Source organism: Thalassophryne amazonica, chromosome 6 (genome assembly GCF_902500255.1).
Source record: "Thalassophryne amazonica chromosome 6, fThaAma1.1, whole genome shotgun sequence".
In the NCBI taxonomy this organism is placed as follows: Eukaryota; Metazoa; Chordata; class Actinopteri; order Batrachoidiformes; family Batrachoididae; genus Thalassophryne; species Thalassophryne amazonica.
Window position 1 is genome coordinate 64,385,175 of NC_047108.1, and position 22,289 is coordinate 64,407,463.

General features: G+C 40.6%; 1 protein-coding gene across 2 annotated transcripts in view; it reads left to right on the top strand.

The window, feature by feature from the left end:
- The first annotated feature begins 2,896 nt into the window (after positions 1 to 2,896).
- stat6 (signal transducer and activator of transcription 6, interleukin-4 induced) overlaps positions 2,897 to 22,289 on the top strand; it is a 171,260-nt gene continuing 151,867 nt past the window's right edge. Inside the window, exon 1 of one of the 2 annotated variants that reach the window (XM_034172329.1) lies at positions 2,897 to 3,260. The gene's annotated coding sequence lies outside the window, so the exon portion shown is untranslated. The remainder of the gene's footprint in view (positions 3,261 to 22,289) is intronic. The other variant, XM_034172327.1, reaches the window with a different exon arrangement.

Genomic DNA, 22,289 nt, shown 5'->3' on the forward strand with positions numbered 1-22,289 from the left:
GGATGGAGGAGGTACTTTTTACCCTGACTGAGGGTCAAAAGTCATAAATTCTGAATGACTTTATATCGACTTGTAATAAAATGTTAGATCATACGAGGTCTGTTAGAAAAGTATCCGACCTTATTATTTTTTTCAAAAACCATATGGATTTGAATCACGTGTGATTGCGTCAGACAAGCTTGAACCCTCGTGCGCATGCATGGGTTTTTCCACTCCTGTCAGTTGCGTCATTCGCCTGTGAGCAGGCTTTGAGTGAGGAGTGGTCCAGCCCCCTCGTCGGATTTTCATTGCCAGGAAATGGCAGAATGATTTGGGCTTTTTTTCCATCAGAATTTTTTCAGAAACTATTAGAGACTGGCAGCTGGAAATCATTAGAAAAATTTATCTGGCTTTCAGTGAAAATGTTACGGGCTTGGTAGAGAATAAGGAGTGTTACTGTCGCTTTAAGGATGGCCCCGAGCAGCTGTGGGGCGCGCCGCGCTCCGAAGCCGCCATCGACAGGCTGAACGACCATTTCATTTCTAAACGGATGGCTGTCTGGATCCGTGACCATCGTGTGCCATTTCTCTGGTTAACACAAGAGCTGGACATCAACCATTTTCCGGCAGATTTCACTTTTATCAAGAGATTTTGTCATGGAAAGCCGAGCGGAGGCTTCGCGCGTCACGATGGATTCGCTACTGGAGCGAGACAAAACCACCTCCGTTTTGGTCTCACAGCACTTTTTGGCACATTGAGACAGACGTGCGGAGGAATTCCGCGCGTCGCGGCGGTGCCGCATGGCGCAAAGCAACACTGTGATGAAGCCTCACGGGACATGTTCTGGCATGTCCAGGCACATCCAAAATTTCACGGATAATCACTCGATGGAAAAACCACCGACAGCTGTCTGAATGCCATCTCAAAGCCATCCTGTGAGACCAAAACGGAGGTGGTTTTGTCTCACTCCAGTAGTGAATCCATCGTGACGCGCGAAGCCTCCGCTCGGCTTTCCATGACAAAATCTCTTGTTAAAAGTGAAATCTGACGGAAAATGGTTGATGTCCAGCTCTTGTGATAACCAGAGAAATGGCACACGATGGTCGCGGATCCAGACAGCCATCCGTTTAGAAATGAAATGGTCGTTCAGCCTGTCGATGGCGGCTTTGGAGCACGGCACGCCCCACAGCCGCTGGGGGCTGTCCTTAAAGCGACAGTAACACTCCTTATTCTCTACCAAGCCTGTAACATTTTCACTGAAAGTCAGATAAATTTTTCTAATGGTTTCCAGCTGCCAGTCTCTAACAGTTTCTGAAAAAATTCTGATGGAAAAAAGCCCAAATCATTTCGCTGTTTCCTGGCAATGAAACAACGACGAGGGGGCTGGACCACTCCTTACTCAAAGCCTGCTCACAGGCGAATGATGCAACCGACAGGCATGGAAAAACTCACGCATGCGCACGAGGGTTCAAGCTTGTCTGACGCAATCACACGTGATTCAAATCCATATGGTTTTTGAAAAAAATAATAAGGTCGGATACTTTTCTAATAGACCTCGTATATATGTTGTTGTCATTAAAAGACTAGCAATAATATTACAGTGGAAAAGCAGCAGGGTAAATGACCACAATGGCAAGGCATACTTCAGATTTATATTTTAATACATAAGGATTTTTTATCCAGGCATGTATGGGTTCGTCAGAGCTTTTAATCAGCTTGAATACAACTTACAAGGCTTCATTTATAAAAATCCATCGAGAATTATGACAGGAAAAAAAAAAATCACAGTAAATGAACAGAATGGCATATTTTCCCCAAATTTCCACACTACATGAAACATTTTTTTTTACCCAGACATGTATGGGTTCATTAGAAAGCTTTAAAACAAGCCTACTTTTATTAAAATCAGTTAACAAATAGCGACAATAGAGAGAGAAGAGCAGCACAGTTTGTCGTAATTTCCCCAAATTTCTGCATTTTACATAAAAGTTTTTTTTTCACCCACACATGCATAGGTTCATTGGAAAGAGCTTTCAAAGGGCTTTAAAACAAGCTTACATTTATTAAAATCCGTTAAGAAATAGCGACGCTAGTGCAAAAAAGCGGTCAGTTTATTATTGATGATCGGCACAGCTCCACCCTTAGTAATGGTGCCTTCCTGTCCTGAGCGACGTTAATAGATCGAGACGCGCACGTCCATTCCAGTCTATATTTTCATGGTCACAGCTCTATGTGTCAAAGGCCAACTGAAACAAATAGGTTTTCAGCCTGGCTTTGAACAGGGGCAGGGATGAGATGGAGCGTAACTCCAGAGGAAGAGTGTTTCAGAGTTTAGGACCTGCCACTGCAAAGGCACGATCACTCCACTGTCTATACCTCGACCTTGGAACCACCAGCAGGTGTTGGTCTGAGGATCGCAAGGCTCTGCTGGGCTGTGTACAAATCAACACGTGTGCAAATCAAGGAATATTTGTAGATCAACCTTTCTGCATTTGCAGGTATTAATGAGACAAATATAACTGTCACCTCAGTAACTGGCCCAAACACACCCACCCTGTAGAGCAGCCCCTGGCTGCTGGGAAAATGAGCCATGCGTTAATGTAATCATGTGCCAAATGTAGCTTTACTGGAACTTACATCATAAGTGACTCAACATCCTCTGCTTTTCGTTTCAGCGGACCGCTGCTACACAGCTGTTGTTGGTTTTAAAGGACTACAACTCAGCTTTTACTGGTAAGTGCGCCGTTTCAGATTTTGACGTCTCGTGACGTGTCCACACCCAGGGAGAACGTATCCCCTGCCCTTTTCTTAAATAAAGGGAATAAACTCAACGCGTTTGGTTTAAATACGGCTATTAAGCAGTTGATACACGCTCGGTGTCGACATTTTAAAAAGCAGTGGTGCTTTTGTTTGTTTGCTTGTTTCTACATGCTGCGCGTCATGTGGGAAAGTAAACGTGAGAACAGGAAGTGCAGGCGCGCTCGCGCTGCTGAAGTCAAAACAGGGAAGTAGCTTTTTTTGTAGCTTTGTAGCTTGTTTGTTGTGTGTGAGTGAGTGAGTGAGAGAGAGAGAGAGAAAGATAGTCTGCGCTCAGTTTGTTTCTACTCGGTTTAAAGGCAGCAGCTGTCAACACTTTTGAGTTCCGCGTTAAAAGCGATAAAACCGATAAAGGCTGAGAACGTTGAATAATATGATAATATGTTCGGAAGTGGCGGACTTCTGAGGAGAGAAAAAGGAGACTGATCCTAATGTATATGTTTTTACCAAACGTGTAGTTGAAGGTAAGTTCAAATTTTGGGTTTGGTATACTTGAGTGGGTGGTATTGGTGGTTATTTCGCAGACAATTCTAATTTTTGGCCTCCAGTCTTTGATGTCTAGTATACTACATTTTTAAGTCAAGACTTAAAACCTATTTTTATTCTCTTTCTTATGAATAGTTCTTATTTTTTATTATCTGTTTTATTGTTTTACTTCTGTTTTTAATTATGTATTAGAATTTTTTATTTTATTTATTTATTTATTTTTATGTTGAGCTGTTCTGTGTGAGGCGCCTTGAGACGGCTTTTGTTGTGATTTGGCGCTTTATAAGCTGATTAAATTGAATTGAATTTAATAGTAATAAATGATTAGTGCCTATTATAGGGTTAAGTATAAGTAACATACATACGTACCTGCGTACATACACACTATATACATATATTTTTACTATTCGTTATACTTTTGAGAGGTCCTTTGTAGGAAAGAGGATTGAGAACTGGTTCCTTTCGGGTATCGTTAAGAAATGATTCAGTCCACCAACATCAATAAGCTTTTTGCTTAACAAGTCCCTTATCGGTCCTTCAGAGTGGCCGTTGTTTTTGGGGTTGTTTGTCAGGAAAATGATCATTTTTCTACATTGATTACAGACCCTGCAGCGGGTCTGTAATCAACTTTTCTGCAGCGCAGCTTTGCTTTGAACCTTGAACCAATAGAAGCAGTGACTCGCAGATTGAAGCAGTGCTTCAGTCTATTGCTTCGTTGGTTCATTTTTTTCTTTCGCTTTATCTTAATTTTCCCCCACTAAAACCCTAAAGAGCTTATGTCTGAGTATTATTTACCTTTTTTTATGTTAAACTGACCTGTTATGGTCTTCTGAAACAGTTGATAGATGTATTTTATAACTTAAAAACAGGAAAATGCCACAGACATGCTAACGCGTTAGCATGTCTGTGGCATTTTCAATGTTAAAGATAGCATTAAGCAGTTGCAGCTGTCAGCACATTCGGGTGCATGTTTTATGTATAATAAGCGTTTGTTGTTGTAAAAGAGTCAAATGTATTACAAATTGTAATATTTTTTAAAATTTATTTTTGTTTATATATTATTAATAATAGCAACCACAACAATAATAGTAATAATAACTAATCTAATGATTAGTTATTATATACAATTTTAGATAAAGAGACAAAAAGAACCTGAATAAAAACAACAGAAAATATAAAACCAACTAACAATGGACATACATAAATAAATAATTATATACATACATACAGAAATAAATAAGTGTTTCCTGTGAACACCTAGTGACTCTTATACCTCCATTTCATCCCTGTCCTATTTAAGTTTGATGACAGTTTGTTTCGGTCAAACCATATTTTCAATGTGTTAATTTCTTCAGTGATTTTCTCCAGAACTATCTGCCAAGCTAGAAAACTGTTGCATCCTAGTAAGAGCAGAATACTACTGGAATGAATTTGAATAAGGAAAGTTGTTTTTTTTCTCACCAAAATGCATGCTGCACTCACTGCAATTTATTGTCTGGAATAGTCCCAGGTTGCATTTCAGAGCTTCTAGAATTCAAACATTTTCATGCAGGTGGTGTTGGGGGGTAATTTTGGGTTTCAGCTTTTTTGTTTTTCACCACTTTCACCCCTGAATATGTCAATCGTGAGTCACTTTTGTGCGGATTAAAGTTACTAACTGGGACTCCTGTCTTGTTGCGAGAAAGAAACGAGAATCGTCCTCCGTTCTGTTCACACAGCTCCAAACGCTCCGCGGCTCTCTGCCGAGTCAAGTTAGAATGATAGAGTCCAGTTGGAATTAATAACTTCAAAGCGAAACTGTTCATTTTTATTTATGTCCAGGGATCAAGGATACAGTGACCAATTTCATATTTATTTACTTTAAGACTGAATGAAATACATAGAAAACCTGTAAAGCCTAATTTTAGTACAAAATTCACAAGGGGTATCGATAATGGAATCGATAAGGAATCGGATTGACGAGCAGAATCTATAATGGCATCGATATCGATAAAATCTTATCAATACCCATCCCTAGTCCTGTAACTTATAGTCCACTTATATACTGAAAAAAAAAATCACAATTTCATACATTTTCATGAGAGTGGAAATAAGAAATATAACATTAAACTTACTTTTTTGTTCTAAATAAACAAGAGAGAGGGGAAACTGGGTCTCACTTTAAAGCATTTGTTATAATATGTATATGTCGCAGGCATGACCGAGTGACACGCTTCAGCATCTCACCATGTCATTTAGGTCCTTCCGATTTTTTTTTTTGTTTGTTTTTTTAGCAAATGCTTCAGGGGAGCATTAGCATGGCTAAAACCTTTTAGCTTCTGGGGGAGCTCGGCCCCCAGACCCCCACCTTTTTAATCATTTTCTTTTTTCGGATCAGCTTCTTGGGGGGGGGGGGGTCGACCCCAGAGACCCCCCCTAATGATAGCCCTCTTAACCCTCTGCCACTTCAAGCATTTTTTTGAACGTAGATGTAAATTAATATTCAGAGTTTTCAGCTAGCTAATAGTAGGGCTGTACAATATGGCCAAATTATGATATCTCAATTTTGTCATATAAATATAATATATGATATGACCATGATTTCGCACAAAGTGCAGCAACAGTGAAAATTAAACATTCTTAAACAAAACGTTAATAGTATCACACTCATTTTGCACTCATCTAGCTGCCTATTGAAAATTTAAGTGGCCAGTCGTTTTTTTCAAAAGTGTAATGTAAGATGTATTTGTGCTGAATTTGATGCTTGTATCACCATTTGAAGGAATGCTTCAGTTATCTGCTGCACTAATAAGCCAACAGTGCATGAATCAGCTGCTGTCTGTTAGCTTTGTTAATCTAAAAACCCTGGAAAAAACGTACCTATATAAGGCAACCTGAATTAAAGGAGAAATGCCGCTTTTAACAACCTGGACCTCATTTCTGGCATAAAATATGGTTGTTTACTCACCAATTTAAGTTTGGTGTCATTAGTAGTCCTCGGTTCAGACAACATGTTCAGGTTCAAATATGGCACAAAGATTTTTCTTCTACTACTATGGTGGATTAGAACTTTTTGTGGTATGCAATGCCAACTACTGTACAGGAGTCAATATGTGTCATAGATTTAAAATGGCTCTTTTCAACCAAACCTGCAGTGCCGTACAATGTCAGTCATCTGGTGTGGTACCTGGGGTGTCCAATCAGATTTCAAGGTGGTCCAGTGACACCCAGCTCCACCCATGCCATGAAGTGTTCAACATTTGACGTTTCCTGTTTCACTGTGGACTCAAAATTTGCCACTTCCTGTTTCAGTGTGAACTTGCCACTGGGTTCCCATGAGATTCCATGAGATGTCGCCTGTCAATCCAGGAAGTGTCGATCCAGGAAGTGTTTGACATTTGCTGTTTCACTGTGGACTCAAAATTTGGCACTTCCTGTTTGAGACTCACTGTACCATGAGCAAGCTTCACTCGTGCAAGTGATCATGGTGTTACTATCTGAAGCTTTTCCTCATGTCTTTGGCAATTGTCGGACTCCAGAGACAAAAGACAATTAGCAGTCATACTCAATTCAAGCAAATATGAATAAACATGTCTACCGTCCACCCATTTACTATACCTCTTACTCCTATTAAGGATCACTGTGGATGGGGGGGGGTTGGAGCCTGTCCCAGCAGTCATGGGGAGTGGGTTACACCCTGGACATGATGCCAGTCTATCACAGGGCTAAATGTGTCTACCAAACAGCAAAAAGAACTGAGTAAACAATAACCAATAAATGACAAAATGGGCATCTGTTCATGTGCGGTGCTGCAGCTCACAACAGAGAAGTGGAACATAACCTTAACAGTTAAATACCATACAGAAGAAATCCACAACTGAAACTGGATACTGACTGTTCCCCAGAGTTGGCACTGTGTTAATTGGGTCAGATCATCCCATCTGCATGCAATGATCCTCTGTCAGTTATTATATACTCAACAAAAATATAAACGCAACACTTTTGGTTTTGCTCCCATTTTGTATGAGATGAACTCAAAGATCTAAAACTTTTTCCACATACACAATATCACCATTTCTCTCAAATAATGTTCACAAACCAGTCTAAATCTGTGATAGTGAGCACTTCTCCTTTGCTGAGATAATCCATCCCACCTCACAGGTGTGCCATACCAAGATGCTGATTAGACACCATGATTAGTGCACAGATGTGCCTTAGACTGCCCACAATAAAAGGCCACTCTGAAAGGTGCAGTTTTATCACACAGCACAATGCCACAGATGTCGCAAGATTTGAGGGAGCATGCATTTGGCATGCTGACAGCAGGAATGTCAACCAGAGCTGTTGCTCTTGTATTGAATGTTCATGTCTCTACCATAAGCCATCTCCAAAGTCGTTTCAGAGAATTTGGCAGTACATCCAACCAGCCTCACAACCGCAGACCACGTGTAACTACACCAGCCCAGGACCTCCACATCCAGCATGTTCACCTCCAAGATCGTCTGAGACCAGCCACTCGGACAGCTGCTGAAACAATCGGTTTGCATAACCAAAGAATTTCTGCACAAACTGTCAGAAACCGTCTCAGGGAAGCTCATCTGCATGCTCGTCGTCCTCATCGGGGTCTCGACCTGATTCCAGTTCATCGTCGTAACCGACTTGAGTGGGCAAATGCTCACATTCGCTGGCGTTTGGCACGTTGGAGAGGTGTTCTCTTCACAGATGATGCGAAAGAGATGTGTTGCACTGCATGAGGCAAATGGTGGTCACACCAGATACTGACTGGTATCCCCCCCCAATAAAACAAAACTGCACCTTTCAGAGTGGCCTTTTATTGTGGGCAGTCTAAGGCACACCTGTGCACTAATCATGGTGTCTAATCAGCATCTTGGTATGGCACACCTGTGAGGTGGGATGGATTATCTCAGCAAAGGAGAAGTGCTCACTATCACAGATTCCGACTGGTTTGTGAACAATATTTGAGGGAAATGGTGATATTGTGTATGTGGAAAAAGTTTGAGATCTTTGAGTTCATCTCATACAAAATGGGAGCAAAACCAAAAGTGTTGCGTTTATATTTTTGTTGAGTATATGATGACAAACTGGAATATTCCCAAACATTAGACTCCACTCTAGATACATTGTATCATAAAATCCAGTCTTAAAAAACACACTTGAATACAAAGAGGGAATATATTTTTTATTTGATTTGGAAGAAAATTCAATTGGACTATGTGAAACAACAAGAACAGCTCTTTTAAGAGTCCTGCGCACAACTGAACAACAGAGAGAAAATTAAAGGTGAGTTTATCTTTTACAGATGTACTACAGAAGAGTTTTCAAACGTTGAATTGCATTGCAGTTTCACCTCACATATTGTCTATTCAGTTGCTTAAAGAAGCAGTTTACTCCTGTTTTGTGCCTCGTACAGTGACATTAATTAGCTCATAGCTTCTGATTGCTAAAGTAGTGTTTGTGTTACAAATTAATAAAGAAAGAATGCTCAGAATTTTCAAATGTTTAATTGCGTTCCACATTCATCTCACATATGATTGTATGTTCAGTGATTTAAAGAAGTAGTTTACACACATTTTGTGCCTAGTATAGTGACATTAATTAGCTTGTCAAGAAATTCCGTGTTACACACCCACACACACAGACAAAACAGTGAAAACATTACCCTGCTAATGTCGCTTCTCTGATGTAAAAAAAAAAAAAAATGTGTTCCAGCTTGTGAAATGTCAATTTAATAAAATCTGTGTTGTAAAAATCTATGTTGGTAAAACTACTTTGTAATTTGTAAACTTGAAATCTCCATTAATCACAAAGACATGAATCATCTTGCAGCCAGTCACTTCATCCCATCACATTGTATTTGCTCCCTTACACATGTGTGTGTGTGTGTGTGTATAACATTGGATTTCTTAGCCATTGTCTGATTTTCTTTTTCATTCTGATCTTCATTTTCATGAGTCAGTCCAGCAGTTGCCAGCTCCAGTAACTGCCTCAACTCCAGTAACTGTCACTACATCCTGCTGATCTGCTGTTGTAGTCAGCAGCCATCTCTTGTTCTCACGATAACATAGTCAAGCAAGTTCCAAAGTTTTGTTCATTAATTTTTAATAATTGTTTTTGGCAGCTGCCAGAACCTTTTGGTACTCAACCAGACAATGGCACCGTCAACTAGAAGACTCATCCCATATTGAACGACACCATATACACTCTAGTTTCCTACGTTAACGTTAACAGACGCAGAGATAATCAGTAATCCACAGCATTTTCCTTGTAGACAACATCTCCTGAACTTCATAGGTGCTGGGCTGTGAGTCCGCTAAAACGGGTTGATGAGATACCATCACCAGTCCTTGGACAGGAAAATAAAATAACAAGCAACTAAATAGTGATCAGAATAAATTGAAGAAAGAGGATGCACCATGACAGGTGAAACAGCGATCCTGTGGGATGGTGTAGTATTTATACTTATAAAAAATATTTTTATTATTACCAACTAAAACATCATTCAGTAACGATTACTCTGAGTTCTGCAAATCTCTTCAAATAGCAAATGCACACGCACCATGTTTCGTTTTCAGTTTGCAGTGGGATCCTATCCATGTGCATGGAGAGACATGTCTGCAGTAGGACACATGGGAATACTCACTAAGGGAATTCCATCATTGAGGTTATAGTCTTTACATGTCCTGGATCATATCCAATCTCCCTCACAGTTGGATTTGTATTGAACACAGTCATATGCCGCGTTCACACCGGGTGCAACGCGAGCAACAGCAGCGACAGGTTGCCATGTAATCCCTATGGAAGGACATGTTTTGGCGCCAAGCCACGAAGCGCGACGCGATGGACGCGAATGAAGCGACGGGAGTGAAGCGATTTTGAGCGATTGGCACGTTTGTGGCGCGATATTGCGTCGTGTCACATCGCGTTGCCCTCCTCCCCAAGTTGAAAAATCTGAACTTTTTCATCTTGTCGCGCCGTGATGACCAATCAGGGACTGAATATGTAGTGATGTGGAGATGTCTGGAGTTTGACTGAGGATGTGAACATGTCCTGTCTCTGGTAACCAGCCTGTGAGCAGGACTTATGTCCCTTTTGTCCTTTATTTCACAATTATGACAGAGTTTTTGTAGTGAGCAGCAGCCCCACAGCAGGGGGAGTGGAGGTTTTTTTTTTTTTTTTTATGTGCGCCTGCGAGCGAATCGTCCATGAAGATTATTTTATTAATTAACTACACAGATGTACATTGAATCGGTGTGTAACTTTGCAAAAACAATGTCGGACTCTGTAGTTTTCTCTGGGCCCCTCCCCAATCGGACCGGGAGTGACATGTTTAGCCGCATGTTCTCCTTGAATTGCTGGCTGTCTGAGTGGTGTCCAAAAAATGAGGTGGGCTTCATAGATAATTGGCAAAGCTTCTGGGGAAAACCTGGTCTTGTTAGGAGAGACGGCATCCATCCCACTTTGGATGGAGCAGCTCTCATTTCTAGAAATCTGGCCAATTTTCTTAAATCCTCCAAACCGTGACTATCCAGGGTTGGGACCAGGAAGCAGAGTTGTAGTCTTACACACCTCTCTGCAGCTTCTCTCCCCCTGCCATCCCCTCATTACCCCATCCCCGTAGAGACGGTGCCTGCTCCCAGACCACCAATAACCAGTAAAAATCTATTTAAGCATAAAAATTCAAAAAGAAAAAATAATATAGCACCTTCAACTGCACCACAGACTAAAACAGTTAAATGTGGTCTATTAAACATAAGGTCTCTCTCTTCTAAGTCCCTGTTAGTAAATGATATAATAATTGATCAACATATTGATTTATTCTGCCTTACAGAAACCTGGTTACAGCAGGAAGAATATGTTAGTTTAAATGAGTCAACACCCCCGAGTCACACTAACTGCCAGAACGCTCGTAGCACGGGCCGAGGGGGAGGATTAGCAGCAATCTTCCATTCCAGCTTATTAATTAATCCAAAACCCAGACAGAGCTTTAATTCATTTGAAAGCTTGACTCTTAGTCTTGTCCATCCAAATTGGAAGTCCCAAAAAACAGTTTTATTTGTTATTATCTATCGTCCACCTGGTCGTTACTGTGAGTTTCTCTGTGAATTTTCAGACCTTTTGTCTGACTTAGTGCTTAGCTCAGATAAGATAATTATAGTGGGCGATTTTAACATCCACACAGATGCTGAGAATGACAGCCTCAACACTGCATTTAATCTATTATTAGACTCAATTGGCTTTGCTCAAAAATGTAAATGAGTCCACCCACCACTTTAATCATATCTTAGATCTTGTTCTGACTTATGGTATGGAAATTGAAGACTTAACAGTATTCCCTGACAACTCCCTTCTGTCTGATCATTTCTTAATAACATTTACATTTACTCTGATGGACTACCCAGCAGTGGGGAATAAGTTTCATTACACTAGAAGTCTTTCAGAAAGCGCTGTAACTAGGTTTAAGGATATGATTCCTTCTTTATGTTCTCTAATGTCATATACCAACACAGTGCAGAGTAGCTACCTAAACTCTGTAAGTGAGATAGAGTATCTCGTCAGTAGTTTTACATCCTCATTGAAGACAACTTTGGATGCTGTAGCTCCTCTGAAAAAGAGAGCTTTAAATCAGAAGTGCCTGACTCCGTGGTATAACTCACAAACTTGCAGCTTAAAGCAGATAACCCGTAAGTTGGAGAGGAAATGGCGTCTCACTAATTTAGAAGATCTTCACTTAGCCTGGAAAAAGAGTCCGTTGCTCTATAAAAAAAGCCCTCCGTAAAGCTAGGACATCTTACTACTCATCACTAATTGAAGAAAATAAGAACAACCCCAGGTTTCTTTTCAGCACTGTAGCCAGGATGACAAAGAGTCAGAGCTCTACTGAGCCGAGTATTCCTTTAACTTTAACTAGTAATGACTTCATGACTTTCTTTGCTAATAAAATTTTAACTATTAGAGAAAAAATTACTCATAACCATCCCAAAGACGTATCGTTATCTTTGGCTGCTTTCATTGATGCCGGTATTTGGTACCACAGGCTTTTAAGGTGGCAGTAATTAAACCATTACTTAAAAAGCCATCACTTGACCCAGCTATCTTAGCTAATTATAGGCCAATCTCCAACCTTCCTTTTCTCTCAAAAATTCTTGAAAGGGTAGTTGTAAAACAGCTAACTGATCATCTGCAGAGGAATGGTCTATTTGAAGAGTTTCAGTCAGGTTTTAGAATTCATCATAGTACAGAAACAGCATTAGTGAAGGTTACAAATGATCTTCTTATGGCCTCAGACAGTGGACTCTTCTCTGTGCTTGTTCTGTTAGACCTCAGTGCTGCTTTTGATACTGTTGACCATAAAATTTTATTACAGAGATTAGAGCATGCCATAGGTATTAAAGGCACTGCGATGCAGTGGTTTGAATCATATTTATCTAATAGATTACAATTTGTTCATGTAAATGGGGAATCTTCTTCACAGACTAAGGTTAATTATGGAGTTCCACAAGGTTCTGTGCTAGGACCAATTTTATTCACTTTATACATGTTTCCCTTAGGCAGTATTATTAGACGGCATTGCTTAAATTTTCATTGTTACGCACATGATACCCAGCTTTATCTATCCATGAAGCCAGAGGACACACACCAATTAGCTAAACTGCAGGATTATCTTACAGACATAAAGACATGGATGACCTCTAATTTCCTGCTTTTAAACTCAGATAAAACTGAAGTTATTGTACTTGGCCCCACAAATCTTAGAAACATGGTGTCTAACCAGATCCTTACTCTGGATGGCATTACCCTGACCTCTAGTAATACTGTGAGAAATCTTGGAGTCATTTTTGATCAGGATATGTAATTCATTGCACATATTAAACAAATATGTAGGACTGCTTTTTTGCATTTGCGCAATATCTCTAAAATTAGAAAGGTCTTGTCTCAGAGTGATGAACTTACCATCCCTGGTTCTCAAGACCAGGCACCTAAGTGGCTCTGCTCTCCTTTTTTTTTTATACTTCTTCTTTTTTTTAAGATATTTAGGTGTACCTTAGTATTCACTAGGAGAGTTACACCTTAGATTTGGAATGTATAATAGAAGATACACCTTACTGAATTTTCATATGATGTTGACCACTCATGCCAGGACCCACACGGGTGATTGCATACAACTTGATGGAAAGGTGTCCAGGATGCAGGGGTCCAGGAGAAACGAGAAGGAGGACAATAGAAGGTCACAAGGGCCAGGAAGGGCACCTATCAGGGCCACAGGGGCAGCCCAATGAACTGCCAGTGGAAAGGCCCAGGTGGAGCCAAACTCCCCCCATCTCACGGAGGAACAGGAGACAACCCCACACACCAGGGGAAGCATTTGGCAGGACCAAAACCCCCGAGCCGGGAAGCACACAGGATACCAGTATTTTCCTAATTTGTCCAAGATTTCTGTAGTAATACTGTGAGAAATCTTGCAGTCATTTTTGATCAGGATATGTCCTTCAATGCGCATATTAAGCAAATATGTAGGACCGCTTTTTTACATTTGCGCAATATCTCTAAAATTAGGTTTTGTTCAGAGTGATGCTGAAAAACTAATTCATGCATTTATTTCCTCTAGGCTGGACTATTGTAATTCATTATTATCAGGTTGTCCTAAAAGTTCCCTGAAAAGCCTTCAGTTAATTCAAAATGCTGCAGCTAGAGTACTGACAGGGACTAGAAGGAGAGAGCATATCTCACCCATATTGGCCTCTCTTCATTGGCTTCCTGTTAATTCTAGAATAGAATTTAAAATTGTTCTTCTTACTTATAAGGTTTTGAATAATCAGGTCCCATCTTATCTTAGGGACCTCATAGTACCATATCACCCCAATAGAGCGCTTCGCTGTCAGACTGCAGGCTTACTTGTAGTTCCTAGGGTTTGTAAGAGTAGAATGGGAGGCAGAGCCTTCAGCTTTCAGGCTCCTCTCCTGTGGAACCAGCTCCCAATTCAGATCAGGGAGACAGACACCCTCTCTACTTTTAAGGTTAGGCTTAAAACTTTCCTTTTTGCTAAAGCTTATAGTTAGGGCTGGATCAGGTGACCCTGAACCATCCTTTAGTTATGCTGCTATAGACTTAGACTGCTGGGGGGTTCCCATGATGCACTGAGTGTTTCTTTCTTTTTTTGCTCTGTATGCACCACTCTGCATTTAATCATTAGTGATTGATCTCTGCTCCCCTCCACAGCATGTCTTTTTCCTGGTTCTCTCCCTCAGCCCCATCCAGTCCCAGTAGAAGACTGCCCCTCCCTGAGCCTGGTTCTGCTGGAGGTTTCTTCCTGTTAAAAGGGAGTTTTTCCTTCCCACTGTTGCCAAGTGCTTGCTCACAGGGGGTCGTTTTGACCGTTGGGGTTTTTCCGTAATTATTGAATGGCCTTGCCTTACAATATAAAGCGCCTTGGGACAACTGTTTGTTGTGATTTGGCGCTATATAAATAAAATTGATTTGATTTGATTTGATTTATGTATAATAAAGCAAATGGTGACTGGTTTCTAAACACAATTATGACAGAGTTTTTTTGGGGAAGAGCGAGAAGCAGCCCCACAGCAAGCAGCGGAGGTTTTTTTTTTTTTTTTTTATTCACCTGCGCACGTGAGTGAATTGTCTGTGAAGATTATTTTACTTATTAACTACACAGATGTATAATAAAACAAATGGTGACTGGTTTCTAAACACAGTTATGACAGAGTTTTTTGGGGAAGAGCAAGGAACAGCCGCACAGCAAGCAGCAGAGTTTTTTATTTATTTATTTATTTTTTATTGTTTACATGTGTGCGCGTGAACGGGACAGGAGGTCCTCAGACTGGGTCCTGTAGAGGCGGAAGGACCGCTGAAAGCGGCCGTCATCCAGATGCAGCTCCTGCAGCAAATGATGATACTCCCCGAATTGGGAGCTTTCCACAACAACTCGCTCCGTGTGATCAAGGTCCGTCATGTTAAGTTGACTGACAACTGGAGCCGGCAAGCGGAATGGAAGCTCCTCCTATTTGATGACGCACTGGGGCGAATTTTCGCAGCGAAAGCAGAGCAACACACCGGGCGATGGTGGCGCGTCCGTCGCGAATTTGTGGCGTCTGGTCGCGCCCGGTGTGAACGCGGCTTTAAACATTTGTGTGTTTCTGGCCTGAGAGTACACTGATACAATTGTGTGTGTGTGTGTACTGTGCACATACACACATGAACAGGATTAAACCATCCAAACCTTCATGTAACATGGTGGAACTGCACAGTAAATTTTGCAGTGTTAAATTAATACTGCAGCAAGTGCATGCTTCTCCATTCACAATAGTCTAAAATAAACTGTATCCTAGTGTTAAATCAACTCTGTTAGAGTGTTAAGTTGGTCAACACAGAGTAAACTTACTCTGTGACAAATCTGCGTGAACATTATATGCAAATGCACACGCATCATGTTTTGTTTTCTTTACCCACAGGGGGCGTCATAGGGCATGAGGCAGGTTACACCCTGGACAGGACACCAGTTTATCACAAATAGACAAATTCATTCGCACCTACGGCCAATTTAAAGTTTCCAATAACCTAACCTGCATGTCTTTGGATGCAGGTTGGATTAATCCCAATCCATGGGGCCACTTGTGTGCTCCATCTTCCATCGTCAGGATCATGCAATATTTCTTTTACTGAAAGTTAATTCTTCAGATTAAAGGGATATTGCAAACTCACTCAACTTGGGACATCACTACTTCCAAACTAGCATTTTTTTTGCATTTTCTGAGTAAAAGACTGTAATCATATTGACAGTAAACACTTTATATGCAATCAAGAGCAGAAACTCTTTGAACATGAAGAGTTTAAGTCTTGCAGTTTCTCTCTGGTAATGTCGTTATCCACCATTGATGTCTGATCATGGATTGGCAAAACTGATGCAAGGAGGAGCTCCCACATTAATTTTTTTCACTTCTAATTACCAGAGGCCATCAAGTATGGCTGTCAGGTATTGCGAAGACATTGCGCCCGTCTGTCTGTCTGTGCTCAGCATATGTCCAGTTCTGTTACTGCCACAGTCTTCAAATTCACAGGGAACATTCTTGGGACACAGACCTTGGACAAGTTGAAAGATGGCTAACCTTTACATATTTTAAGAGGTATTTTAAGAGGTTAAAATGTCACATTCTGTTTAATTTTATTTATTTAGTTTTAAGGAGTGGGGCAGCAGCCAATCAGAGTAGAGTGCTGTGACGTCAGTGGGTCTAGCTAGCTGCAAACTCTGTTTTGTTTGTGTGTAAATACAACCTCAATTCCAGTGAAGTTGGGACATTGTATAAAATGTAAATAAAAACAGCATACAATGATTTGTAAATCCTCTTCAACCTATATTCAATTGAATACACCACAAAGACAAGACTTTTAATGTTCAAGCTGATAAACTTTATTGTTTTTGCTCACTTTGAAATGGATGCCTGCAACACATTTCAAAAAAGCTGGGACAGTGATATATTAACCACTGTGTTACATAACCTTTCCTTCGAACAACACTCAATAAGCGTTTGGGAACTTAGGACTGTTTGTGTCACGACAGTTTAAATTCCAAAATCTGAAGATTCCACAATCCGACAGTCTCTGAAAAAGTTGAGTTTTGAAGTGAAGGGTGTTGTCTCCTCTGCAGATCCGAGCCACGGCTTTCAAAGAAAAGCTCAGAAGCTTAATTATCGGACAGAACCAGATTTGTTTTACTCTATCTGTTTCTGTGTGGGATGAATCTGTTATGCTCTGATCTTCAACACACGCAGAGAAATGCGGAGAATTGCAGAGTGAGACGTTTTTTGGAAATGCACCTGTTTTCTCGCTTCAGGAGAGGAATAGAGAGCATCAGAAACCACTAATTATGAGCACATGTGCGCAGAGAGATTTACAGTCATTAGTCCTTTGATGCTGTGCTGCTAACTGGGACATTAAAACACATGCGACATGTCCTTTAAATAAAATAAACGACTCGTCGACTACTAAATTGTCAATAGTCGACGTAGTCGTGACTAGTTGACTAGTCGTGGCAGCCCTAGTGTCAAGTAACGTGTGCCCAAAACAGAGGGAGGTAACATATTATCCAACCATGTCACACAATGCAATCTCACAGATCTAACTGCAGTTCAATTTATTTTTCTTCTTATGGCTGCTCTCGTTAGGCGTCGCCACAGCAGATCAATTGTTTCCTTCTCACCTGTCCTCTGTAACTTCCTCTGAACCACCTGCCTGTCCTGCCTCACCACATCCATAATCCTGCTCTTTGGCCTCCCTCTTCTCCTCCTGCCTGGTGGCTCCATCCTCAGCATCCTTCTCCCAATATACCCTGGGTCCCTCCTCTGCACATGTCTGAACCATCTTAATGATGCCTCCCTTAAGGTGCGTTTACACATAATGACGACAAGTCACGAATGCCACAAAGTATGCATTCTTGGCCGCTGATCACGAATGTGATGATTCGTGTGAATTCGTTCGAATGTGATGAGACTGAACCTGCTCTCTACTCTACAGATCACAATGTCATCTGCAAACATCATAGTCCATGGAGACTTCTGCCTGATCTCATCTGTCAGTTGTCCATCACCATTACAAACAAGAAAGGACTCAGAACTAATCCTTGATTTAATCCTTGAATGAGTCTGTCATTCCTACTATGCATCTCACTGCTGTCACACTATCCTTGTACATGTCCTGCCCTACCCTCACATAGTTCTCTGCCAGTCCAGACTACCTCATACAATACCACCCTGTCATACGCATTCCCTAAATCCACAAACACGCAATGTAACTGCTTCTGGTCTTCGCTATACTTCTCCATCAGTATTCTCAGAGCAAATGTTGCATCATAGTGCTGTTTCTTGGCATGAAACCATATTGCTGTTCACAAATCTTCACCTGTGTTTAAGCCTAGCTTCTGCTACACTTTCCCATAACTTCATGCTGGGTCTGATCAACTTTATGTCTCTGTAGTTGCTGCAGCTCTGCACATCACCCTTGTTCTTAAAAACAGAAACCAGCACACTTTTTCTCTACTTCTCAGGCATCCACTCACTTTCCAAGATTTTATTAAACAATCTGGTTAGAAACTCCACTGCCATCTCTCCTAGGCATTTCCATGCCTCCACTGGAATGTCATCTGGACCAACTGCCTTTACACTCTTCATCCTCTTCATAGAGCTGCCTCACCTAATGATAACTAATGTCTTGCACTTCCCGATTTACTCTCTGTACATCATCCAAGCTTTTCTCTCTCTCATTTTCTTCCTTCATTAAATCTTCAAAATTTTCCCTCCACCTTCTCAACACACTCTCCTCGCTTGTCAGCACATTACCATCTTCATCTTCTGCCACCCTAACCCACAGTTCAGTTTATTTATACAGCAACAAATCGTTACCTAAGTCATCTCTAGGGACGGGTATTGCTAAGATTTTATCGATATCGATGCCATTATCGATTCTGCTTATCGATCTGAATTCCTTATCGATTCCCTTATCGATACCTCTTGTGAATTTTCTGTGTACTAAAAGTAGGCTTTACAGGTTTTCTATGTCAACAACATTTTATTGAGTCTTTAAGTAAATAAATATGAAATTGGTCACTGGATCCTTGATAATAATAATTTATTAATTTATATAGCGCCAAATCACGACTAATCGCCTCAAGGCGCTTCACAATCATTTAAAAGCAGAATAAAATGAAATAAGATTAAAACACAATAAAAAATTTAAACATAAATAAGTAAAAGAAGTAAAATAGATAAAAGGAATAAAAAAATACACACAATCATATAAAATACTAATGATAAAACAGGGAGAACAAGTGTGTTTTCAGCCTGGCTTTAAAAGTCTCCACAGAGTCCGACTGTCGTAGCTGCGCAGGCAGATCATTCCACAGAGCTGGGGCACGGTGATGGAAAGCTCTGTAACCCGCTGACTTTTTCTTCACCCTAGGGACACACAATAGTCCTGCACTCTGTGAACACAGAGCCCTAGCCGGCACATAGGACTCAACCAGGCCGGCCAGATAGGGGGTGCCAGTCCATGAACAATTTTATAGGCCAATAGTAATACTTTAAAATACGATCTCAAAGAGACCGGAACCCAGTGAAGGGATGCCAGAACTGGTGTAATATGGTCAAACCTTCTGCTTCGTGTCAGAAGTCTGGCAGCAGCATTTTGAACCAGTTGAAGATCCCTGATGCTGGACTGTGGTAAACCAGGAAACAAAGCATTGCAGTAGTCCAATCTAGAAGAAACAAAAGCATGAATTAGAGTCTCAGCATCAGCCATAGACAAGATGGGACGAATCTTTGCTATATTTCTTAGATGGAAGAAAGCAGTCCTCGTAATGTCCCTAATGTGGAGGTCAAAGGACAACGTAGGATCAAAAATTACCCCAAGGTTCCTCACTTTGAAAGTATGATGTATAACACATGAACCTAGGCTAAGCGCTAGCTGATCAAATTGATGCCGGTGTCTTGCTGGACCAAGAACCATCATTTCAGTCTTATCACAGTTCAGAAGGAGAAAGTTGCTAGACATCCAATTTCTCACTTCTGCGAGACAGTCCTCTAAAGATTTTATGTGGACAGGATTTCCAGCAGCTATCGGTATATACAACTGAGTGTCATCAGCATAGCAGTGAAAAGCAACCCCCAAAAAGTAAGTCCCTTCGACTGCTCCCTTCTTTGCACTCGGGGTCGCCACAGCAAATCCAAGGTGGATCTGCATATTGAATTGGCACAGGTTTTACGCCGGATGCCCTTCCTGACACAACTACATCCCGCAAAATGTTCCCAAGGGGTGCCATATACAGGGAAAAAAGCAGGGGACCCAGAACGGATCCCTGCGGAACCCCGAACTTCATGCCCCTAAAATCAGAGGTAGTGTCATTGCACAAAACACAGTAGGAACGACCAGATAGATAAGACGTCAACCACGCAAGAGCAGTTCCAGTAATCCCGAAACAGTTTTCTAGCCTATCAAGTAGAATATGATGATCAGTGGTGTCACATGCAGCACTGAGATCCAGCAACACCAATACTGTAGTAGTATCCGAGTCCATTGCTCGGATACTACTACATTGATCCGAGCAATGGACTCGGATACCATTGATCTCTGGACATATATAAAAATAAACAAAATCTGTAGCTTGTGTCAAAAGCATTTCCTTTCAGACATTTTGGCATGAATGTCTCTCCATACCTCTGAGCTGAGCTCAGCCGGCTGCCGCACGTCAGTGTAGAACGACTCATTTTGGGAGGAAAAAAATGTTTTGTTCGATTGCAGTTTGTTTGTATTACAACATTTGGAAAGAGATATCAATTGATTTAAATTGTGTTTTCCTTTGAATTTATTAATTCTGACTGAACTCTATTGTTCTAACTTGACTTGGCAGAGAGCGGCGCAGAGTTTGGAGCTGTGTGAACAGAACGGAGGACGATTCTCGTTTCTTTCTCGCAGCAAGACAGGAGTCCCAGTTAGTGACTTTAATCCGCACAAAAGTGACTCATGATTGACATATTCAGGGATGAAACAAAAAAGCTGTAACCCAAAATTACCCCCCAACACCACGCACATGAAAATGTTTGAATTGTAGAATCTCTGGAATGCAATCTGGGGCTATTCCAGACAATAAATTGCAGTGAGTCCAGCATCCATTTTGGTGAGAAAAAACCCAACTTTCCTTATTTAAATTCATTCCAGTAGTATTCTGCTCTTACTTGGATGCAGCAGTTTTCTAGCTTGGCAGATGGTTCTGGAGGAAATCACTGAAGAATTTATCAAATTGAAAATATGGTTTGACAAATTGTCATTAAACTTAAATAAAATAGGGATGAAGTGGTGTTCGCAGGAAACATTTATTTCTATATTTACTTATGTTCATTGTTAGTTGGTTTTATATTTTTTCTGTTGTGTTTTTATCAGGTTCTTTTTGTCTCTTTCTTTAAAATTGTATTGTAGCATTATTAGTTCTTCTTCTTGTTGTTAATCTATTATTATTATTATTATTATTAATATCTAAACAAAAATAAATTTTAAAATATTACAATTTGTAATAAATTTGACTCTTTTATGACAACAAACGCTGAGCCATTAATTATTATACAGAAAACAAATGCACACAAACGTGCTGTGATGCGAACATCTTAATGCTAACTTTAACATTGAAAATGCCATAGACATGCTATGCATTAGCATCGGCCCCGTTTTTAAGTAATAATATGCAATATGTCACGGACATGAATGAGCAAAGCTCATCAGCATCTCACCTTGTCATTTACGTCCTTCAGACTTTATTTTGAGTAAATGCAGTAGAGCATTAGCATAGCAAAAACCTTTTAGCTTCAGGGGGCTCCTCCCCCCATACTCCCCACCTTTTTAAGCATTTTTCTTTTTTTGCTTTTCAGCTGACCCCCCCTGGTTACAACCCTCTTAACCCTCTGCCACTGTCAGTATTTTTTTGAATGTAGATTGTAACATGTAGTCGTGCGGGCTGTAGTTAGCCATAAATGTGTGCTGTTGGATAGCAAAAAGGGCCAGCTTTACCACAGGTTACTGGTTATTGCACAGCGGTCCAAGTACACACGGCTGGGTCCATGACATGAGAGCGAAGAGAGAAAAAAATGACCTTTTTCTATGGTAAAATACAGGATCGCCCTCTTGTGGCGTAATACTGTAATACCATGGTAATGACTATTAAAATGGACTGTTACAAGATGTAAATTAATATTAAATAAATAAAATAAAGGTTTTCAGCTTGTTGACAGTAGGGCTGTATAATATGGCCAAATTATTGTATCTCAATATTGTCATATAAATTGTCATGTAAATGTCAGTTATATACATGCTGTCCATATTCTTGAGCTGCTTAGGTGGGTAGGGAGAGTTCCCATGGGATAAAAAAGCTTTTCAACCTACCATCCCTGGTTCTCAAGACCAGACACCTAAGTGGCTTTACTCTCCCTCTTTTTTTTTTTTCTTTAAACATATTT